Genomic DNA, 22,327 nt, shown 5'->3' on the forward strand with positions numbered 1-22,327 from the left:
GGAACAGTAATTGAGGAAGAACCCTGTGCTGATTGTTTCAGGAACTTATTCTTCACTCACCACTCAATGAGAAAAAGACTGGTTAGGATGGTTGCTAAGAAGCCTCTAGTTCTGGAAGTCTAAGTGTCTGTGTCTTGTCTACCTGGTGCTGAGAGAAAACTTGCCTGCCCCAAAGCATGACAAAGGCTGACCACTTGCCCATTCGGTGCATACTCAGGGTCTGCTTTCAGAGCCAGGCTGTTAGAAAAATGAGCGAGCTACTTGCTTGTAACAACCTAGATTGCTTGGTTTAACTTGGCCTGGTGTTTGCAGTTAATGTTTTAGGAAGAAATATCTCCCCAAACCCCAGGCAGAGGAAGGAACTGATATGAAGATGGAAAAATGCTAAGTAGGAAGAGAAGATCTTTGCTGATACCCTTGGACTTGACAATTAGAAGTCATCCAGCCATGTCAGTCTGACCTCTGGACTCACACAATCTGGGGCAGGTTGAGTCTTAAAAGGCTGTGAGTCATCATCCTCTCTCCTTTGCATTTTCCCAATGAAAATTTCCCTCAAAGAAATTCTAGTAGCGGAAATGATTACATAATTGCAACCCTGTTCTATTGTTCCACTGTTTTACAGCTGCTCTTACTATTTATTACCCCTCCATACCTGTTTATGTTCCAATAGGAAAGGGTGCTCAATAAAAATGTTGCTGAAGAAAGGTTACTTCCAGGGAGCAAGAGCAGTGCAGTGTGCAGATTGGCCCTTGGATGTCCCCACCTCTGAAGGAGTGATGGGTGGCTCAGTACTGGCTGGCTCAGGGGAGGACTCCACTAATTAGCTCACCCTTCGGTCCCTGGAGAGGACTAGCTGTGGCTTTGCTCCTTGACTCCTCTCTACCCTGTTCCCCCCCGCAGGCTCGTATTGCTAACTGTGGATGGCTAAGTCAAATGTCTATTAAAAAAATCCTGCTTTCTGACATTCCCCAGTGGCTGTGTGACAAATCAAGGTTACCTTGAAAGCAATGTAGAGGGGGGAAACCCATCCATCTGTCAAGATGTGAGTCACCAGTGTGATGTCATCTGAATCTCAACTGATTCCATTAATTTTGACTGTGTAAGTACATAAAATACCAGAAGAAAATGAAACAGGTCCAGTTCCAGAGGCACACGCACTCACACAGACCCCACACGGATGTGCACACCCACAGATGCGCAGACACATGTGCGTTCATGCAGCTAATATGCCTGGGCAGAGGTAGAAGGGCCCATTAGTGGAACAACTGGATGTGCAGAGGGATGGTTTTTTTTGGCAGCGTTAATGAGGGTGACCTTCGGGTGGGGATATGCGGGCTGCACAGAACAGAAGATAACTGGAGACCTTGGCATCCCTCTCTCTCGAAAGCATGGCAGGGCTTACACAATTAGGCTTAATTATGCTCTGCCTTCACTGAATGTGTTCATGCAGGTGAAGTCTGGCTTTCTCTCCCCATGCCTTCCACAGCCTCTTTTCTTGATGCTCTAAACTTGACTGGCCTCCTGCTACGTTTTTTGGAAACTAGACATGGAGGATACTGTGATGGCTGAAGGCCTGCTTCCTTGGCATTATATGGGTCCTTCTCTATTCCTAGAGAAGGTGAGTCCCTGCCCACTTCCCAGTGGGTGTTTATGGGGAATCTTTATGCCTTTAAGGACTATTCTGTTGACAGAAACCATTGGTGTGGTAGCCATAACAGCACAGGGCTGTGGCCAAGAGATGTGAGTATGAATCCCACTGCTTCTCCTGGCCTCAGTTTCTTCCTCTAAAAATGGGAATAAGAAAACCTACCCAGCCTACAGAGTTGCCATAGATGGCTGCACAGGCTGGGCACTGCACAACCCAAGACTCTAGGACGCATGTGACTATGTTGCCCATGGAGTCCCTGGAGTTGTGCAGAGCAGTGGCCCTGCCAGCCTGCTTCAGAGCTAATGTGGGGGTCACATGAGATAAATGATGATTCAATGCCTACATCTCCTCACTTTTGCTCATTTCCCTAGTATGTGACCTCTAAACTTCCTGGTGTAAACTCATTGACTCCCGCTCTGTCAAACCCTCCCTCTTCCCTTTCCCAATCAACCTTGCATTCTTGATACTTAAGACTTGACTTTCCAAGAGGAAAAGAGAGGTGGAGGAAACTTCAGTGATCGTGGCTTTGCTAGGTCTGACCAGGGAGAAGCACGTCTTATAGAAGGGCTTGTAGGAGGCAGCTTACAGAATACAGGAAGGAAAGGGTGGAAAGGGTCAAGCAGACTGATAGGAGAAATGAGCACATTGCAGATGTTGGCCCACTGCCAAAGACTTGCATCCTAACATGCACCATTGTCTGTGGTCAACTGAGTCCCAGGACATGGCAACAAATGGGATTCTTAACACTCATTGTAACCACTAGTTTTCACCTCACCCTCATTCATCTTTGGTGGCTCATTCTCCAGCTCTCAAGGCAAGTGGTGAGCAGCTAGGTTGGCACTGGCTTGTGTGGAAGGATGCAGCTACAGAACCATGCTGAGGCCCAGGCAGCATTAGTGGGTGATTGTCTACTACAGTGAGCCCCCTGAGAACCCGCAGTGTTTAGAGAGTGGAAACAGGAGCATCCCAGGAACAGAAGAAGATTCTGGGGGACATTCAGTCTTGTGGAAAAGGCTCCACATACAGGAGGCAGCAATGTTTCCCCAATAGGCTGTGCAAGAGAAGTAATCCGGAGCTCTTGAAAAATATGAATTCCAGGGCCGCTTTTCTTGAAACTGACACAACAAATCTGAAGTGAAGCACTTAATCTGTATTTTTTAAAAAAAATAAACACTTAATTGGGGATAATTTTAGATTTACAGAAAAGTTGCAAAGATAATTTGTATTTTAATCATTTTTAAATTGTGAAATATAAAGCACATATAGATAAGCACCCCAAACAAAAATGATACCTTGATGATTTATGACAAAGTGACATCACCACACAGCTAAGAAATAGGATATGCCCAGTCTCCAGGAGCTCCCCCATGGCCCTGCCTTTTCCTTCCTACCCAAAGTTTTGCTACTTAAGCATGCACCCCTAAACCCCGAGGTTTAACTTTCATCCCTAAACGTTTAGTATGATTTTACCTATTTTTGAACTTCTCATAAATGTAATCATATAGTATGTATTTTTGGGGGGTCTGGTTTCTCTTACTGGATGAAATTCATCCATGTTATTGTATATAGCTACAGTTTGCTCTTTTTCACTGTTCTAATACACTGTGTTATCCAGTACAGTAGTCACTAGGGGCAAGTGGCTATTTAAATTTAAACGGGTTAAAATTAAATCAAATTCAAAATTCAGTTCTTCTCTTGCACTACCTACATTTCAAGTGCTCAACAGTCATGTGTGTCAAATGGCTACCATCTTGAACACTGTGGAACAGACAATTTCCGTCATTACAGAAAATGCTTTTGGACAGCTCTGCTCTGGAAATGTTCAATTTTCTGAATGCATCAAGTTTACCCATTCTACCGTTGATAGACATTTTGGTTGTTTGCAGTTTTTGGCTAGTGTGACTAATGCTGCTGAGAATGTTTTTGTACTGGTCTCCTGGTGTGCATGTGCAAATATTTATGTTGGGTGTATACCTGAGAGTAGAATTGTAGGGCTATCGGTGTGTGTACATTCAGCTATAGCAGATAATGCCATACTGTTTTCTCTAGGGGTGTACTAATTTATGATCCCACCAGGATGTCTTTTCAAAAGCATCCCAGATAATTTTGAAGATCAACTAGGTTTGGAATCACTGCTTGATTTCTCCAAGGGGTGGATTTTGTCTTTATACAAGAAAGAGCCTTCTAATAGCTCAAATTGTGTAACAGTAAAATAGACTCTCAGGAAAAAAAAATACCTCATGAGGTAGCAAGCCCCCTGTATTTAGAGGAATTCAAGTTTATGATGCACAACTTTCTGATATAGCAGCTCTAAAAAGAACTCCTGAACTTAGGAAAAAGCCTTCTTAAGTGATTGTGGAAAGTCCTTTCCAACTGTGAAGTTCTCGGATTCCATGCCTTTTCATGACCATGTTTGGTTAGATACATGTTGAACAGTGAAATTCTTCATAGTTAGGCAGCAGAAGAGAGAAAGGGCTGGTGCCACAGGGCCAGATTAAACACAAATTGGATCATTAGTCTTTGAATAATTGAGTTAGTTGTCTTGATGATCAATGAAGCACCTTGTGCTTATTTAAACACACTGTTCCTACCTGAGCTTTTGGGATAATGGGAATGATGACCACCTCAGTGTCACTCTCTGCAGACGTTTATGTGTCCTCCTTATTTCTAGTTTAATGGCCTTACTGGATATGTGCCTATTGTTGTAACTGTCTCAAATCATTTTTGGAGGCAAGTGTGGCCTAAATCATAACACAGTAAAAACGTCCTCACTCTAACGTTGCCTGGTAGTCTGTTTTCATCTGTCTTCACGCTGTCTCTCTCCACCCATTCTTCCTGCTCCCCCCTGGAATTCCCTTCCACCCTTGAGGGGTTTGGAAATGAAGGGATTTATTCTAGATCACAAGAGAAATAGTCTTCCTGCCCAAGCACTCAGAAGGCTGCCTTTTGGGATAGAATGGTTTCCTTGTAACTCACTTGAAGACTGATTGTTTCTTGTAAGAATGCCGTTAGGGGATTTGGGGAAAGGTCTTAATCTCCCTGGGTATGTGTGAGCAATGAGATTTCAAAGGGAAAATGAGAGGGAGGCTGATTTGATAACCTGACCCTATGCTGGACCCATGAATGGCAAACATTTCTGCTCCACTTATGGGCTGTGAGGAGTGCTGTGGTCTGGATCTGCCCTCAGCTCAAAGATAATTCTTTTGGGCACACATAGCAAAAGTTAGGATCCCAAATAACCTGTGGGCACAGCTACAACTGGGCCAACACAGAGATGGGATCATGGTGCTGATGGATTGTGGCAGCTCTCACTCCCGCCCCACAAGATTTGAACTAAAGGATGAGTCAGGCTTTGTCCACCTAATTTTTGGGATGGAAGGCCCAACTGGATCATGAGGTTGAACTTTAGAGAGATAGCCTTGGAGCCTCTGGGGAGGCTTAGAGCTCCTTCTTGTTGCCATTGGGTTTTTAAAAACACCAGCTTCCTTGAAGGCTACAGACAGAAGCTATGAGGAGAAGAAACTTAAGAAGTTGGCACAGTCAGACCTAGTGCCTGTGGCATCTTCTCTCTGTGGTCTTTAGCCTGGTCCCTACTTTCCTGGCCCTTGGTTTCTCTGAAACTTCAGGAACAAAGACAATCAAAGGGGTGTGTCTGAATAACACCCTCTGTCCCAGGAGACATATGAGGCTTAATTAGCTGGTACCCACAGGATGTTCTGAAAATGAGAAATGCCTAGGATTATTATCTATCAAATGTCACATACAAATATGCTCATGTTCCCATTATGGATGTATGTGTTGCAAACTTGTTCAATCAAGTGTGACCCATTTGGTGGTTTTAATTACAAATATCAATAAAATTGGTTGATATTTATGGGCACAGACCCTTCAGATCTGGGGGAAGGAAGCTAATTGCGCAAGACAGTGCTGTGATTGAACTCCGAGGGAGGCACGGGCTCCTGCTAGCTGGGTGTGAGGCTGAGACAGCTCTAGTCTCCCTGTGTTAATTAAATGTGATGAAATGAATATTAACTTGTAAAATAGAGACCTGGGCTAAGATGACTTGGTGGGTGGGGCTGAGGCTGAGGAACAGGTCTGTGGTGGCTGGACTCAAGGGCTGTTGTCTTCTCCAGAAGCAACAGTGGTTTACACTGTGGTTTTCAACCCTGGCCACACACAGAGGTGCCTGAGGGGCTTCTAAAACATGCTAAGGCCTGAAATGCCCTTCCAGAGACCTTTGTGGGGTGGGGTTGCCCTGGTTATTCGATGACCAGCCAGGACTGAGAACCACTGATGCAGTGAAAAAAATTCATGCCAACAGATAAGACACTGGGCCAGCCATGTGTCCTTGAGTCTCTTACTCTCAGAGCCTCAGTTTTATTTGGTTCTGTTTTTGTCTGTAAAAATAAGATTAATCAAAACTACATTGTGCATCTGTGATGACAAAATGAGATCAAAGGAATGAAAGGGTTAGGTAACTGGTGGGGCCTCAGAAAGAGCTAGTTTCTGCTGCTATGAAAGATCAGTGTTATCTTTACTGCTGGGAATAGAGTCATTAGCATCTTTAATCAGATAAGAGAGCCAATTCCAGAAGCCCCAGAACCAGTTCAGAAAGCTTATCCTTAAATTCTGTTTTTCTGGCACTAGCTTGGTCCTTAAATCTGTATTAGTCAGGGTGCTCCAGAGATACAGAACCAATGGGATATTCACACCCGCATCCACATCGACACCCATATCCATATTTGTCCCCATTCATATCCATATATGTGTGTATATATTCATAACTCACCTATGCACACACACACACACACACACAAAGAGATTTGTTATTGAGGCATTAGCTCGTGTGATTATAGAAGCTGAGAAGTTCCACGATTTGCTGTGTGTAGGCTAGAGACCCAGAAAGGCTGGTGATGTAGTTAAAAAGCTGGAGGGCCTGGGTGCTGAGAGCAGGAGAAGATCAATGTTTCAGCTCAATCAGTCAGGGGGAGAGAGAGAGAGAGAGAGAGAGAGAGAGAGAGAGAATCCTCCACCGTTTTGTTTGATTCAGGCCCTCAATGAGTTAGATGATGTCCATCTACACTGGGGAGGGCAATCTGCTGTACTGAGTCTACTGATTCAAATTCTAATATCTTCCAGATTAGCAACCTCACAGATACACCCAGAAATAATGTTCAACCAGATAACTGGGCATCACCTGATCCAGTGAATGTGACCCATTAACTGGCACACTTAATATTCCTAAGATTCAAGTACATGTGAGCCAGGATGAATTCAGAAGACTGCAGGTTCCTGGTGGTTTAAGCCAAAGTGAATTCTTCACTGAACACTGATAGCATTACCCATGAGAAACACTCATCCTTCAACCCCTCGTTTTCTGTAGAAACAAAAGGACATATCCTAGAAGGTGAGTGGTGCCAGGCCATGGGCTCAGATAGCATGGCTGAACCAGAACTGCAAACCCTGTCTGCTGACTTCTAGCCCTCAGCTCATTCCATTCAAGTTCCAAAAGCTTGCCTTTTCTGTCAACTGTGAGGAGAGTTGTCCTGTTGGTTTGCATGTTAAGTCATCTGAGACTTGGTCCCTTGGGAGAAATCATGCCTTGTGAAGCAGGGAAAGATGGTGTGATACATAGGTTTTAATTTGCTTTCTCACTTCCTTAATCAAGGTGCCCCAATTCACCCAAACTTCCTTATACATCATGTCTTCCCTTCTTGAGACCCACACACTGAAGCTGAACTGGGGTACTCAACAGGGTCCATTTTTTCCTCTCGTACTGTTCTTTCACCTGGAATATTCCTCCTTACAACATCCATAACTGGACACCCCCAAAAGCCCAGAAAAAACTGCTTCCCTGTCCATGAATCCTTTCTTGAAATGCCCTCCTTTGGAGAAACTACTACGGCAGTGTGTGTATTTCATATGGTATGGACCACACAGCCCTGTTTTGCTGTTTGTGAGTGTATCCAACTGTCTCGTTCCTGTCACTGGACTGGACACTGGTGAGGGCAGGACAGAGCTGTGGAGGAGCACAGGCTTGAGCACCAGGCACACATGGCCTGAATTCCACCCCTGTCACTATTAGCTTTGTGATCCCAGGAGAATCATTTGGATTCTCTAAGCCTCTGTGTACTCATTAATTAAAATGAGGAAATAATTCCTTCTTCTCAGGGCTGATGTGAGGATTAGTTTGATACATATTTATGAAAGAATCTGGCAAAGAGAGGTTTTCATAGATGCCTGTGGAATGATTAAATGAATTGATACAAACTATCTGGCATGAATGTTGAAAAATCACTCTCACTGTATAGTTAAAAATTGCATTTTGGGGCGGTGGTGAGGAATTTAAAGATCCCTTTGAGATGCTCAAATTGCAAGATATGGGTCTAAGGAAAGGAAGGAAGTTGGATTTGGGGGGACCAGTGTGAATCTAGAACCTTCACTGAGTTCTCAGTGCAGCCGCATGAAATGGGGATTATTTTCTTGTAAAGACAGGGTTGTAGTATTGACTTTGCTGCTTGCACGGGCCTGTGGGAATTGTTTGCCTACTTTGGCCCTTAGTTTTCTAATATAGGAAATGGGCTAGCACTCCTCATGCACATGACTTACATCCATAGGACAGTGTCTGGCATGTGCTTGGTGCTCCACAAAGGGCAACTATATGGCTGTCGTTATGATAATGACTGTATCAGGAACCGCCTGTTGACAGGACTCCTGGTTCAATGGCGTTCCATGGCTAGTGGTGGCCACCGTGGTGCATCTGTGCCAAGTCGGCCCTCTTACTGCTGTGTGGCTGGCCCCAGGTAGCCTGTCTCATCCCCAGATCACAGTGTCACTGAGCAGGACTTCGTCGTGGGTGTCCGTGGTGCATCTTTTCATAATTCTCTACACTTGCTCCCATGAAAGTCCCCTCTGTTCCTGTGTTTTCCAAAATTGGGCCTGGCTTGTCTCTTGTAAATCCCCACCCGACTCCATTTCCCTTATCAACCTGCAGATCATCTCTCATTTGTCATCTTTATTAGCTTTTAATCTCCCATCAGTTTAGTGCTGGGGTTTAAGAGTAGGATTAGTGGGGGGAGTTTAATTGGATGATCCTCCATGGCCCCTTGAACATCGGATTCAATAAAAGTTTATGAAAAGATAAAATCGCAAAGGGTTTTACAGCCCCAGACACAGCAAGAGACTGGTTCAAGAACGAGGTAGCTGTTTTTCAACCTCAGATAATCCATGTTACAACTTGATTAAATGAGGAAGTGAGTTTTCTGTCTCTCTCCCTTCCTCCCTCTCTTTCCTTGGGTAATGTTACCCTTTTCCTTCTGGTGTAAGCAAGAAGCCACTTTCTGCCAGCCTCTCCTTCCCTCTCACTTTGATTCTCTCTGACAGGAAAAATAATGAAACCTGGGTGCACCAGAAAATAACATTTATTTCACACAGAAATATGCTGAACCACCACTGAAGGTGGCTGAGGTGATGCATTTGATGGGAAAGAGGCCAGTCTTCAAGACAGGACACATGGTCCATGCAGGAGGAGGGCGGGAAAGTGTTCCTCAGCTGTATACTCCTGTGCATCCTGAACTCACCTTTCCCCCACCTTCCAGTCTGCATCCATGGAGAGGGTGAGGGTAAGGTGGACAGTGGGATCATTTGTGAGTTTGTTCATGTATTCATTCAGCAGACATTATTGCATGTATACTATGTGGAACACGGGAGATAGAAAATGAATCAGGCCCCTTCTGCTCACAGGAGGGCACAGTCTCTGGGAGAGATGGACAGTTTGTAAGGAAGTAATGTTTTCTTTTTTATAGCTACAACCACAGTTAAAGGAAGGGATGGACCCTGATGGGTTCTCATGCATTATTGTGATTCCATAGCAACGTTTGGCTGTCTGATGTAGGGTGAGGAAATGTTCTGCACAATGAAGGGGGAAGAATTTGGAGTTCCTAGTGGGAATCCAGTAGGTGTAATGGGGGTGAGATGAGAGAGGAGAGGAGCAAGGTAGGAAAAGGATCCAATGGACGGATGTTAATCTATGGACACCCTGAACTGAAGATGTAATGAAAATATCCTGATGTGGGTGGCCCAAGGACATTGAAAGAGTAGTATACCATACTTATCAATGCTTTTTGGGTATAGTTATTCATTCATCCATCCATTCATCAATAAATGTAGAAGCTCATAATCACTGGTGACCATGAGCATGCAGTTTCCCAGGGAATTCATAGATCCAAAATTAGTCTTTGGATTTCCACTGGCCATGAATTGGAGTTCACATCAATCTTAAACACCAAGAGACCCCTGGGGCTCTGTGATTTACCCAGTTCTTATCAAATACCAGGTGTAATACAGTGGTATAAAATAAAGCCAGAGCTTAAATGAAAGTGATTAGTGCACCTTGGAGAGGTGATCTAGTGGGTGTCAGAGCACAGTATTCACAGAGGGGGACATGCTGAGTTAGGCTTTGAAAGATGGTAAGAGCCTGCTAGATGAATGGAATGGGAGTAGAGATGGGGCACAGAGCACCTCAAGGTGATGAAATAGTGAGGAGACAGGAAATAATAAGACAGACACAGATGTTGGGGTGCTTGAAGAGATGTGAGGGCAGCAGTGGGAGTCAAGGCTGCAGACAGAAGCTGTGGAGGGAGTGGAGGTGGGGGTTATGGAATACCTCTGATGACAAATAAAGGGACTGTGACCTTGGTGGTTGGTGGAGGACCACTGAAGAGTTTTGCTTATAGGAGGATCAGACTAGTATTTTCATTTTAGAACTATCATCCTGGCTCAGCATGGAGGATGTGGGATGAGACCATAGTCAGTGTGCCTAGTCAGTGACAGCTGTCCAGGAGAGAGAAGCAGGTCTGGACACAGGTGACCACGCAGATGGAGAGGGGACATAGTGGAGTTTAACAATATAAAAATGGAATTTGGGGATGGGGCACAGAGGAAGAAGTTTATATCTCCAGCCCCTGGCCTGGTGCCTAGCTGATGAGTTGTGGTGTTGTCTGGGAGGGGGATGCAGGAGAACATTCAGGTGTGCTTGAAAGGATGACTCAGTTTGGGATATGTTGAGATTTGGGATATGTATCTGGTAAGCAGGCAGATGTGCTGGCAGTCATGTGCTCAGATGAGATGATCCAAGGAGAATGTATATAATGGTAAAGAGGAAGAGAGGAGAGAGAAAAGAGAAGGATGGGGAAGGGAGAAGAAAGGAAATGTGACCCATGGATTTCTGACCTTTTTCCTGTCAGTGTTCTAGGACCTTGTCTACTTCTACACAGCTGTGGATGGAGATGTTAGAAAGGTCTTACTTGTGGCAGCAATGGAGGATAACTCCACATTGTTGGCAGATTTGTGGGGCAAGGGGTCGGTGGTGTAGGTACTTTACTCTTGATATCTGGGCTGGGTGCAATGCCACTCCTGAGCACAGCCCCATGGCAGCACAGAGCCTGTGTGTGACTCATAGTGAGAATAAGTTGGTTGGGAGCCCTATGTTTGATTGGAGCTTTTGGAGTAGGAGCTCCAAAAGTCCAAAAGCCTTGTGGAGCTTGAAGCTTGTGTGATTGTGGGGGAAAAAAAAGAATGCAAAATTGTGCATATAAAGCAGGAAGGGGTCATGGAAGTGAGGAGCTCTGACACTCGAGCTTTATTAGCTTCATGATAAATTCTTCTTTGTGAGATTTCTGGAAAGCTCAGGAGATGCATGTGTGAGTTGAAATTGTGGTGGTGGTGGTGGTGGTCGTGTGTGTGCCTGCACATGTACTGTGTTCATTTATGAGGATGAGCTAGGATAAGTGGGAACCCAGGCCTGGATAATTCTTGGGCCTTTTCCCACTTAGCAGGGGACTCCCATGAAGAGGGGTCCTAAGAACATGCATTGGGTACATAATCCAGAAGTCAGTTGGAGCACCTGTCCTTTAAGATTTAGATAAGATTGGTTCTATATTTGCAGAGGTTGGGGGGCAATGCTTCCCCAAGACCTCTAAAAATTCCTGAGGGACTTACATTCTCATGGTCACTTTTATTCCTGAACTGTGCTGCCACGAATTAGGTATGGATCCTCAATGTCCCTGCTCCATATCACATTGACTCAGAGGTTGAACTGATCCTCTTGTTGTAATTTATACACACCTGTACACACTCATTCACTCACAGCTGCAAGGCCTTTATGTATGAGGCAGACTTCACTTGATAAGGATGGATATGTTGAAGTAACACAGTTTAAAATTGAGTATTAGCTATCACGAATATTTAAGTCCCCCTGCCATTTCTCTTGGCCTCCCCTCTTCCTTCCTGCCATTCTTTCTATACTTTGCTCTTTTCTTCTTCCTACCTCTTGTTCCTTGTGGTTTAAGGATCCTTTTTGATCCTTGTTAACCAGTGTCCCCTGGGACTCAAGTTCTAAGCCAAGTGTATCAACTGACTCTTGTTGTGTAACAAACCACCCCAAATTCTGTGTCTTAAACAACAAGTATTTATTATTTTTGATGAGTCTATGGGTATTCCTGCTGATCTTGGCTGGGCTTCTTCATGTGTAGGTCATCAGCAAGTGCATCATCCCAGAGATGGCTGGTCTAGGATGGCCTTGGCTGGGATGACTCCACCCTCTTCCATGTCCAGCATGCTAGCCCAGGCATGTTGTCACCATGAGGGTAGGATTGAAGAGGGAGTGAAAATGTGTGAGCGTTTTCTTCTAGGCCTCTGTTTGCATTACGTTTGCTGTCCATGTGGCCCAGCCCAGAGTCAGCATGGGAGACACTATGCAAAGGCATGGCCATGAAACAGTATGGGAAGCAGGGGCTGTTAAGTGCAATGCATCATTCATACCATGTCTTTCAAGAAGTATTTTCCTAAGCAAAGACTGTTCCCTCTAAGAGGCATCCTGGTTACAACTGTTAAGACAATAGTTTGTTTCCCTCTGCCACATCTGGTCCCTGCTTTGTATCTTATTAAGCAACAGAATAGCCCAGGGTCTGACATTTTGTAGGGGCTTAAGCATTTCCACATGAAAGGGAAATTTTTGTAAAGCATTTATTTACTTTCCTAAATCTTATTGGCCGATCTAACCTCTATTTTCAGAGGCTTGCTTGTGTTCCAACAGACTTGAACAGAGGAAGGAGGTAAAGCTAAAGTTACCTTGTTGGCACTTCAGATCCATTGGCCAAAATGAGGAACTGAGGCAATGAGAAAACTCTCAGTGATTCCAAATTCTAAAATGCTTAGACCACACATGCTCCCCCAGTAGCACAGGGCAAACTGGGCATCTGTTATCAAGGTGGGGTCTCAGGAGTGTCCCCCTAGAAGGCCTGTCTATGGAGTTGGGGAATGAGAGTCAGGGTATCTTTCTAACTATTCTCATTCCATGGGGAGGGTGTGGGATGGGGTGGGTGGTTCTGCTCTGCACCTCTCTCTTCAGTACATCCTTCTTAATCAAGGTGTGTGCACATGTGCATGAGAGATAGAAGGAGAGGAGATGGCGTGTGTATATTCATATGTCTGTACACACATATATCAACATACCTCAGGGCTTTCTGCCGAGAGAGGCACAGCTTTGACACTGCTTTGCTCTGCTTTGTGTTAAGCCAGACAATAAAAGAAATGATTAGGGGCTTTCAGAGCAAGCACCTGACAATAGGGAGAGGTGAATGTAGGCTGATTGAAGTTCCATTTACCCCTTTCCTGCAGAGCAGGGAGAGGCAGGCAGGGATGGTTCTGCACCTGCATTTTGTGGGACCAGTCCCAGGGTAAAACTTTGCCCTCACTCCTCCTCCCTGACTCCCCAGGGCCCTCAGGGTTGGTTAAATTTAGTGTTCTGGCGTTTCCAAATCCATGCGATTTTCTTCCAGGACTGTGAGTCTAAATGTCACCCTTGCTGCACAATTACTAACACATTGTGCTGATGGGGGTGGTTCAAAAGCTTTGTTGCTGTGAGGAGAAGGAAAGCAGAGGCAAGTCTTGGGAAGGTGAAAGGAGAAAGAAAGAAAAGGAGGTAAGGAGAGGATGAGCATCCTTGCTACTCCCATGGTACCCAAACTAGCCCAGATGGAGTCAACTAGAAGGAAACGGGCCCCCTCAGGCAAAGCTTGTCAAGTTGTATTGCCCACAGGTGCTGCAACCACTGGGTAGCTTCTTTGAGGAAATCACAATGAGGCTTGAGATGGGGTGGTGGTTTTGCTGAGCTGGAATCTAAGAATGGGCTTCCTATTTGGATTTGGTAGGATTGCTGAGAAACTTGGATTTTCTCCTGAGGGGCATTCCCTGGGCTCAGTGGAGAAGAGAGACAGTGTGGGGTAGTCTAATGTCTATGAAGTCACGTGGACATTCACCAGTGCTCAGTCACATGTCAGCTGTGTGACCAGGGACTAACCACTTTTCTGAGCTTTGGTTTCTTATTTTGTTAAGTGAGGGTAAGTACCTCTACCCTGCTCACTTTGCAGCGATGTTGTGAGGATTAAATTTAAAGGATGATGTACAAAAATAACTTTGAAAAGAACTCATCTGGGCCCCATCAGTGAAGGGGATTTATGCTGCAGTCCAGGTGGAGGAAAGTAAACATCTCAAAACATGGACAGGCACATAGTTACCTCAGCTCTGAGGCTAGACTTCTGGGTTGCAATCCTGCCCACCCCTGGCCAACTGTGTAACCTCAAGAAGTCCTCGTGTCCTTCTGATGACTCAGTTTTGTAACCTGATGAGTGGGAGAACAACCCATGGCAACCTCATAGGGCCACTGTGAGCTTTAAATGAGTTGAATAAAGTGTTTAAGGTCATAGACAGCACCTAGCAAGTAATAAGCCTTCAGTCAATATTGGCGATTATTATATATCTTTCCTGGAACATCCTGCTTTGGGATGCCAGAGATCTTTCCAGAAAGATTTTATGTGATGATTATGGGAACCTGACTCAACCCAAGTAAAGTGTCTGCCCCCCATGCTGGGCACACAGCTGTTGCTTGAGGTATGTCCCTTCATGTGCTGTCTCATCTTACTGGGCCATGGGCTTTCTGCTTTGTGGATTCTGGGGGAAAGAACCCCCGAAGGCCCTGATGAAAACATCTATCAGTGGCCCATTATTATGGCCCCATTACACTCTTCTTCTTAGGCCCTGCTCAGAATTCTTCCTTATGTTTTTTGTGCTCCATTAGAAAGAAACCCCATAAAGAACATACAGCAGTCATCTTCCTCCACATGTAGAACTTGGAAGAATTCACCTCCCTGGTCCTCAGTTTCCCCATCTGTTAAGGGAAATCATCTCCAAGGGCTTTTCTAGCAAGTCATGACGCTTCTGACTTCATTGTTCCTAGAAAATTACAGGCCTAAACCCCTTTCTATGACTGTATCACTGGCTATTTTAATGCTTTTTTCTCTTTGTTTCTCCCTCTGGAACACGCCAAGTGTTTATGTCATTTCAGAGAATCCAGTAAACTGCATTATAGGGAGGAGACTGGGAGTAACACAGGCAAAAATCTGCTATTTTCACATGAATGCTTTAGGCAGTCAGCCATGATGGGAAATGAAGTGTGTGGAAAAGTACAGGGTGAATAGAGAGGGCTTTAGTGAAATGATGAGCCTTTTATCGTTCACTTCTGCACGTGACATGGTGTCGATCTGTCAGCCCGGCGGCTGCAGCGCGACCTGAATGGCTTCTGCGGTGAGGTCTTCCCCTCCACCCCCGCCACAGGTTGCGTTTGGATGGGGGAATAACCCATGGTTATTTACCAAAGTTCCGCTAAGAATAAAGCAAGAAGAGGAGGGGGTGAGCCAGGCAGCGTGGGGATTCACATCAGGCGTCAGGAACTATTTCTGTGAATTACAAGATGCTGAGAAATTTAACAGAATTCCCTCCACCCACTGGTGGAATGGAGGGGGCTCTTAAAACACAGATGCTAGGACGGCAGTGTGGTGTCTCTGTTCAGTGTCTGGGTAGTTTAGGACAAGCGTCACAGTCTGAGAATCAAGGACCAGGTTCGAGTTCTAGCTGGGATTCCGACTAGCTGTGAGGTTAGAGACGTGGGCAGAGAACAGCAGGCCAGTTTCCTACCCACCTCTTCCTCCCTAAGTCAGTGTAGGGTACTCAAGTTCACGCATTTTAGGGAGACTACAGTGCCTGTATGTTTTCACTGCAGGCATAGGATTTTTTTCCCTAATGAAGAGGCCCCCCCCCCCCCGCCGCCTTTTTTAGAGCAGTTTTAGGTTTAAGGAAAAGTTAAGCAGAAAGTACAGTGAATTCCCCTGTATTCCTTTTTCTCTTCACAGATTCTCCAATCACTATTTTGCACTGGGGTGGTACATTTGTTACAATTAATGAGCCAATATTGGAACATTATTATTGTCTAAAGTTTTCAGTTTGTTCAGTTTAGGCTTAATTCTTGGTGTACACGCTACAGGTTTGGACAAATGTGTCCTAGCATGTAACCATTACAGTATCACACAGATTAATAGTTCCATTGCCCTAAAAATCCCTAGTGCTCCACCAATTCATCACTCTTTTCCCTCCCTCCCCCAAACTCTTGGAAACCACCAACCTTTTTATGTGTCTATGAGTTTCACCTTTTTTAGAATGTCATATAGCTGGAATCATATGTATGCAGCGTTTTCAGATGGGCTTTTTTCACGTAGTAGTATGCATTTAAGATTTCTCCATGTCTTTTCATGACTTGATAGCTCACTTCTTTTTAGTGCTGAATAGTATACCATTGTATGGATGTGCCAGTATGTTTATCCATTCACCTGTTGAAGGATATCACATTTGCTTCCAAGTTTGGGCAATTATGGATAAAACTACTACAAACATTCGTGTGCAGGTTTTCATGTGGACCTAAGTTTCAACTCATTTGGGTAAATACCAAGAAGTGTGATTGCTGGATCATATGGTAAAAGTGTCTTTGGTTTTGTAAGAAACCCCCAAACTGTCTTCCAAAGTGGCTGTACCATTTTGCATTCCCACCAGTGATGAAGGAGAGTTTCTGTTGCTCCACATTCGTGCCAGCATCTGGTATTGTTGGTGTTCTGTGTAGCCATTCTAATAGGTGTGTAGTGATATCTTACTGTTTTAATTCACATTTCCCTAATGACGTGTGATTTTGAACAAATAGAACAATGGCTATATATTTTCACTTTAGGAATAGTTTTAACAAAGTTATTTATCTGTCCTCCCTGCTACCACCCTCCACCAATAGGAAATTAGAGGTGAGTCTGTGACAGAACATGAGAAGCAGGCATGCAGCCCATAGAAGCAGTGAGCCCTGGGTTGGGAGGCAGAAGACCCGACACTGGGCTTTTTTCCCCTGAGCTACTTGACCTTAGGAATCACTTGACTTCTGGTGCTCAGCTTCCTCACTGCAAAATGTGGCTTTTGCAGTGGATCAAGGGTACGAAAGTTTTCTCAGGCCACCAGCTGGAATAAATAGGGAGAAGCATGCAAGGCTCCGTGTTGAGACTGAGAAGTGCTGTCTTGCCAGACAAGACAGCTGTTCTCGAGAATGATCTCTAACTTCCCATCCTGTTTACAATTCCATGCAACTTTGAGTGACAACTGACAACCTGGCAGAGAGAAAGGGAAGGTAGATTTTAAAGTGTTGATGCTGTGGCTCAAAAAGCTCATTAGTGCGGGGCAGCCTATGTTGTGAAGTCAGCACGGTTCACACCTCATCATGTGCTGGAACCCCTCTCTCCCTCCCCCCCCAACATTCCAGGCCAGTGTAAGCCTCACTGGCTGCACTGTGAGCTCTGCCTATAGGGAGAGGAATCCATCCATCTGTCTTCTCATCTTCAGAGCTCTTCACAGGAAGGTGCTTTGCTTATGTCTTCTGAGCATCTTGAAAGTGCCAGGCACGGTTCTAGGCACTGGGAAGGCAGCAGGAAGCAGAGACAAAACTCCCCATGCCCATGGGGCTTCCATCATAATGAGGTACATAAATAAGAAAAAGAAATAATCTGTGTTCTGCATTTCCACTCCAGAAAGCAAGAGATTGTCATCCTATTTAGAAAAATATACACTCTAAACATTGAAAACAATATGAATCTGGGGCCTAAATGATGAATTTCAGTGACTTGGAAACATCTCGGAACATGAATGTGCCAACACAGTGGGAGCAAAGGGCTGAATATGATTTCCCAGCCAGGTGCAGATGTGAGGCCCTCTCCCCTGGCTGTAGCCTATTGCTCTAGGCCTGCCCAGGTCCAGGCCAGGGCCTCAGCAGGGCTCCAGGAGCTTCTGTACTTCAGTGGCTCTGTGCTCCCAGTTGTCTGAAGGTGGAGGGGGCACTTGGGGAGGTCCGGCTTCCACTGTGAGCCGAGAGGTCCCTCTGGGAGGCAGGGGTCCCACAGCAAGTGAGCTACATATATAACCTGCAGCAGGCACGGGCTGGGGAGGCAGCAGTGAGCCCTGGCCCATCTCCTCATCTCCTTACAATGTCCCAAGGAGATTATTAAACCCACTTGGAGGCCAAGTCACTTTCCCAGATGAAGTGTTGTGTGTAGTCAGAGAATCTGGGTTGGTGAGGGCATGCTTATCAGGGTTTGTGTGCTGGTGAATACTTCCTTCTTAGCTGAGTGCCCAGCTAACTGCTTTCTTCATGGTGGAATGAAATGATTTTGCTTTTCTCCACTGAGAAAACTTCCTGTGAATAATGAATTTGGCCCCACCAGGAGAGGCAGGAGAAAGCTTCAGATAACAGATGGGCTGCCCTGCAAGGACTGGAAGGTCCAGGCCACTCACAGGTCGCTGCAGGGTCTTTAGGCTGTCCTTGAGAATGGGACTAGAAGAGGCTGGAAGATGGTGAATGTCGAAACCATTAGGAACCACAGTGATCTCAGGCTCTGATGTGCATGCGTCTGGGACCACTTGGGGACTTTGTGCAGAGCCTGATTTGGCAGGTCTGGGGGGTAGCCTGAGGTTGTTTATTTCTAAGGAGGAGTGCCCAGCAGGTGCAGCTGATCCAAGGCCACACTGGGGTACCAGAGGGTCCAGCCACATGTGTTATTTTACAGAGGAGAATGTAGCTTGGCAGAAGTGACCCCGCTGGGAGGTGGAGGAGCTGGCACAAGACCCCAGGTTTCCAGAATCCCAGGTCCATGTTACATTCCATCTCTTCTTTGTAAAGACAGGGAGGTGATGCCCACTTGCAGGCAGGCTCTGGAAGACTGTAAGGTCATTTGGAGTTCCTTTCTGGACAAGGCCCATTTACTTTTCCCCCTGTTTAATCACTCAGACAATTACAAATATTTATAAGCCCTTACGTATACTGAGTATTACGGGGATTTACAGGAGTAACGAGTAGTGCAGGAATTAAAAGGAGAGATACAATTTTGATATGTAAAATAAATAGACTTTGGGAAAAATAGATGATTCAGGGCTGATGGCATGTCAGACTCTGCATTTTCCAGGAGTCTGAAGGAGAGAAAATAATCCCTTTGGGTCCTAGTGGTCAGGGAGAGTTTCTTGGAGGAGGAGACCAGCTCCAATGGGGCTTTGAGTGATTCATAGGATTAAAAGAGATGGAAGGTAGAGGCAGGTGGGCTCTGAAGGTGTTCTGTCTGTCACTTAGGCCTCCCCTCTCACTGGATGGGAACTTCCCACTCATTACTCTCAATTTCTTCTCTATCTGTGTCTTCTTCCTGCTTTTCCCTATTCTTCTTAGTCTTTCTTTTCCTCCTCTTTTCTCTGCTTGTGCTCTCTTCCTTTGCTCTCTTTTCCTCTTAACAATGCCACATAAGTAGAAAATAAGGGATTTACGATCAAATATCTTTCCTTACCTGTTTATCTTAGCAGTTCTATGAGGAAGGCAGCACAGGGTGTTATGCCCATTTAACAGATGAGGAGAGTGAGGCTCAGGCTGGGGACTGAGGGCTTTCTTGGCGCATGCAGCTTTCATTGTTAAAACTGGGAAGCTCTTGGGCAAATGGAATGAGTTGATCACTAGGGTTATACCCTTACTTGTCAGTACCTTGGGCCTGGGGCATATCTTTGGCCTGTGGGCAGACTGAATGAGTCATCATGGTGGGCTAGTCCAGCCCATTGTCTTTTCCTTCAGGATGGGGAGCTGGCCACCTAGAATAGAGGGTACAAAGGCATGCGACATGACTCTGAGTCTATCTGCAAATACATGTAGGGCAGGGCGCTTGTGTTCCTGGTCTCTGGATCATCCCTGGGGCGTCCCTGGTCTTAAATCTGAGCAACCCAGCTCTCCTTCTTCCCCTTTCCCATGCTGAATGACTCTCAGCCTTCTGGAGCATTGAAGTTCCTCCCCTTTGCCACTACTACTCAAGGGCTTCCCTTCTTAACGTTAGCAGGACAACTATAAGTGCACAGGTCTCTCCTCTTAAAATGACTCAAACTTGGGCATTAGCAAAAATGAGAGACTAGGCAGGGGCCTTTGCAAGTGACCTTGATAGATGCAGGGGATTGATGCAGAACTTCAAAATCTACTCTTGGTAGGGGTTCCTAAGCTATACAAGCTCACCCTCTCTCACACTCTCTCACCCTTCCTCACTTACTTGGCTCCCATTTGGCTGCCTGAAAAGTTTCTGGTATCACTATGCCTAGCCTTACACAGTCATTGCCACATGGATTTTGACTACAAACGTGTGCAAATATGAAAGCAATGAAAAGCACAACATTCATCCCTTTATCACACAGCCTGGAGGGTGGCCTCTTTCAGACCAGAGGAGAAGAATTGCTTGGGCTGAAATCACGAGAACATAATTCTAGTTCCAGCTCCACTGCTAAATGCCTATTTGAACTCAGACAAGTCCTTTTCCTGGGGCTCAGATTCCTCATCTTAAAATAAAGAATTGGACTGGGTGCTTCCCTAAATGCAGCCCAGCTTCAGGGTACATGATTTATCTGCATTTGCAGGAAAAGCGTGATGGTTCTTGTCTAGCAAGGTAGGCACTGGTTCCCTCTGGCATGTTGGTTGGATGTGTGCGAGCCTGAAAGTGATGTGATGAAGCAGGAAGTGCTATGAGGGAAGCAGGGCTGGATGGAGCAAGAGACACCTACCTGGAAAAGCTAACAGCAGTGGAAGAGTTGGAGGACATCACAGCTCAGCATGGGAGGGTGGGACTACTTAGTAAAAGAACAGATGGCTCTGCAGACCTTGATACTTCCTGAAGGTAGTAGCCAGGACTCACATAGCACTTAGGAGTTTCCAGAGCACTTTCACGGATGTTACACCCTTTTTGCCTGACAGCTACTGAGTTAGAGGGACTCATTGTGGCTTTATAACATTTTTTTACAGAGAGAGAGAGTGAGTGGGGGAGAAGGGCAGAGAGAGAGAGAGAGAGAGAGAGAGAGAGAGAGAGAGAATTAAGCAGACTCCATGCTCAGTGGGGAGCCCGATTCAGGGCTTGATCTTGTGACCCTGGGATCATGACCTGAGCTGAAATCAAGAATCAAATGCTCAACTGACTGAGCCATGCAGGCGCCCCTACTGTGGTTTTATAGATGAGAGATTAGGGGTGTGCAAATTTTAATGGGCCGAGGGAACCCAACTGCAGGCCTTTTGGCTTTGGGTCCAGTGTCATTTCTACTACACCAGAGGTGCTGCCAAGAATTCGGTTCACATTAATAATGGAGTCATCACATATGGAAAATGACTTTCACCAAAAATGGTAAAAATGATACAAGTTTCTGCCTAAAAGCATAAGCCTCAGTTATCTGGAAACTTTGCCCACTCAGAATACTTCTTTGATTTCAGACAAAGAGGCATAAATGAGGCATTACTGTGGTTCAGTGTTTGTAATCAGTTCCTAGCTAAGTCATTAAGATAGGAGGTACAAAGCATACTCACAACCATCCCCCATAAATCACACATTCAAGTACACACAATAGGAGACAATTTAACAAACAGTAAAGATGTATGCCTGCCCTTCCTAGATTCACCTGTAGGAAGAATCTACTCAGCAAGGGGAGGCTGTGTCTCTCAACCAGGTGTGGGTCTGTGTGGCTCGCACACCGTATCCCTTGATGATGAGAATGATGTAGACAATGACTAACTTGAGGTGATTGATTATTATGTGACAGGCAGCTTTAAATGCAATAAGTTGTTTAAACTTTACTACAGCCCTTCAAGGTAGGTTCTGTTGCTCTCTCTGTTATTCAAGATGAGGAAACTGTGGAGCAGAGAGAATAGCTGGAAGGGTTTGATACTGTTTTTCAGGTAAGCAACATCTGTCCTGTGCCATGCAGACAGATGGATTTTTACTTGGAGCTTGGCCAAGGTTTGGTTCCCACCTTCCTTCCTTCCTTCCCTTCTTCCTTCCCTCCCCCCCTCCCTCCCTTCCTTAATTTCTTTCTTCTTTCCACTTTCCTGGAGTGTCTACTGATTGCAACAACCATGCATGGTTCTAGGGATACAGAAATGAAAAAAAAAACCCCAAAACAGTGGCCTTTAGGAACTCAGGCAGGCTGGGCCAGGTGGGCCAGCAGGAGATCAGGGAAAGATTCTTGGAAAGGGTGGACCTTCATGGGAGAATAGGATAGGGCTGCTGGTAGACAGGATATTTGGGACTGAGTTGCTGAGAAAGCAGTTCCTGAGCCAGCCCACAGGCTGAAGGTATGGAGAGGCAAGATGCACAGGAATCAGGCAAGGGTGGGAAGAGGGATGTGGTAAGGAACATCTCTCTCTCTCTCTCCAGGTAGGAGGCCCAGGGCTAACTGCCCTCCAGTGCAGGTGGAGCAGGG

The 22,327-nt window shown here is 45.5% G+C and overlaps 1 long non-coding RNA gene across 1 annotated transcript in view; it reads left to right on the forward strand.

Annotated features, from left to right (window-relative positions):
* The first annotated feature begins 402 nt into the window (after positions 1-402).
* Positions 403-22,327, forward strand: part of LOC131506638 (uncharacterized) — a 59,832-nt gene continuing 37,907 nt past the window's right edge. The window contains exon 1 of the long non-coding RNA XR_009259074.1: positions 403-1,099. This is a non-coding gene — a long non-coding RNA (uncharacterized LOC131506638). The remainder of the gene's footprint in view (positions 1,100-22,327) is intronic.

This window comes from Neofelis nebulosa, chromosome 3, assembly GCF_028018385.1.
Source record: "Neofelis nebulosa isolate mNeoNeb1 chromosome 3, mNeoNeb1.pri, whole genome shotgun sequence".
NCBI classification, from domain to species: Eukaryota; Metazoa; Chordata; class Mammalia; order Carnivora; family Felidae; genus Neofelis; species Neofelis nebulosa.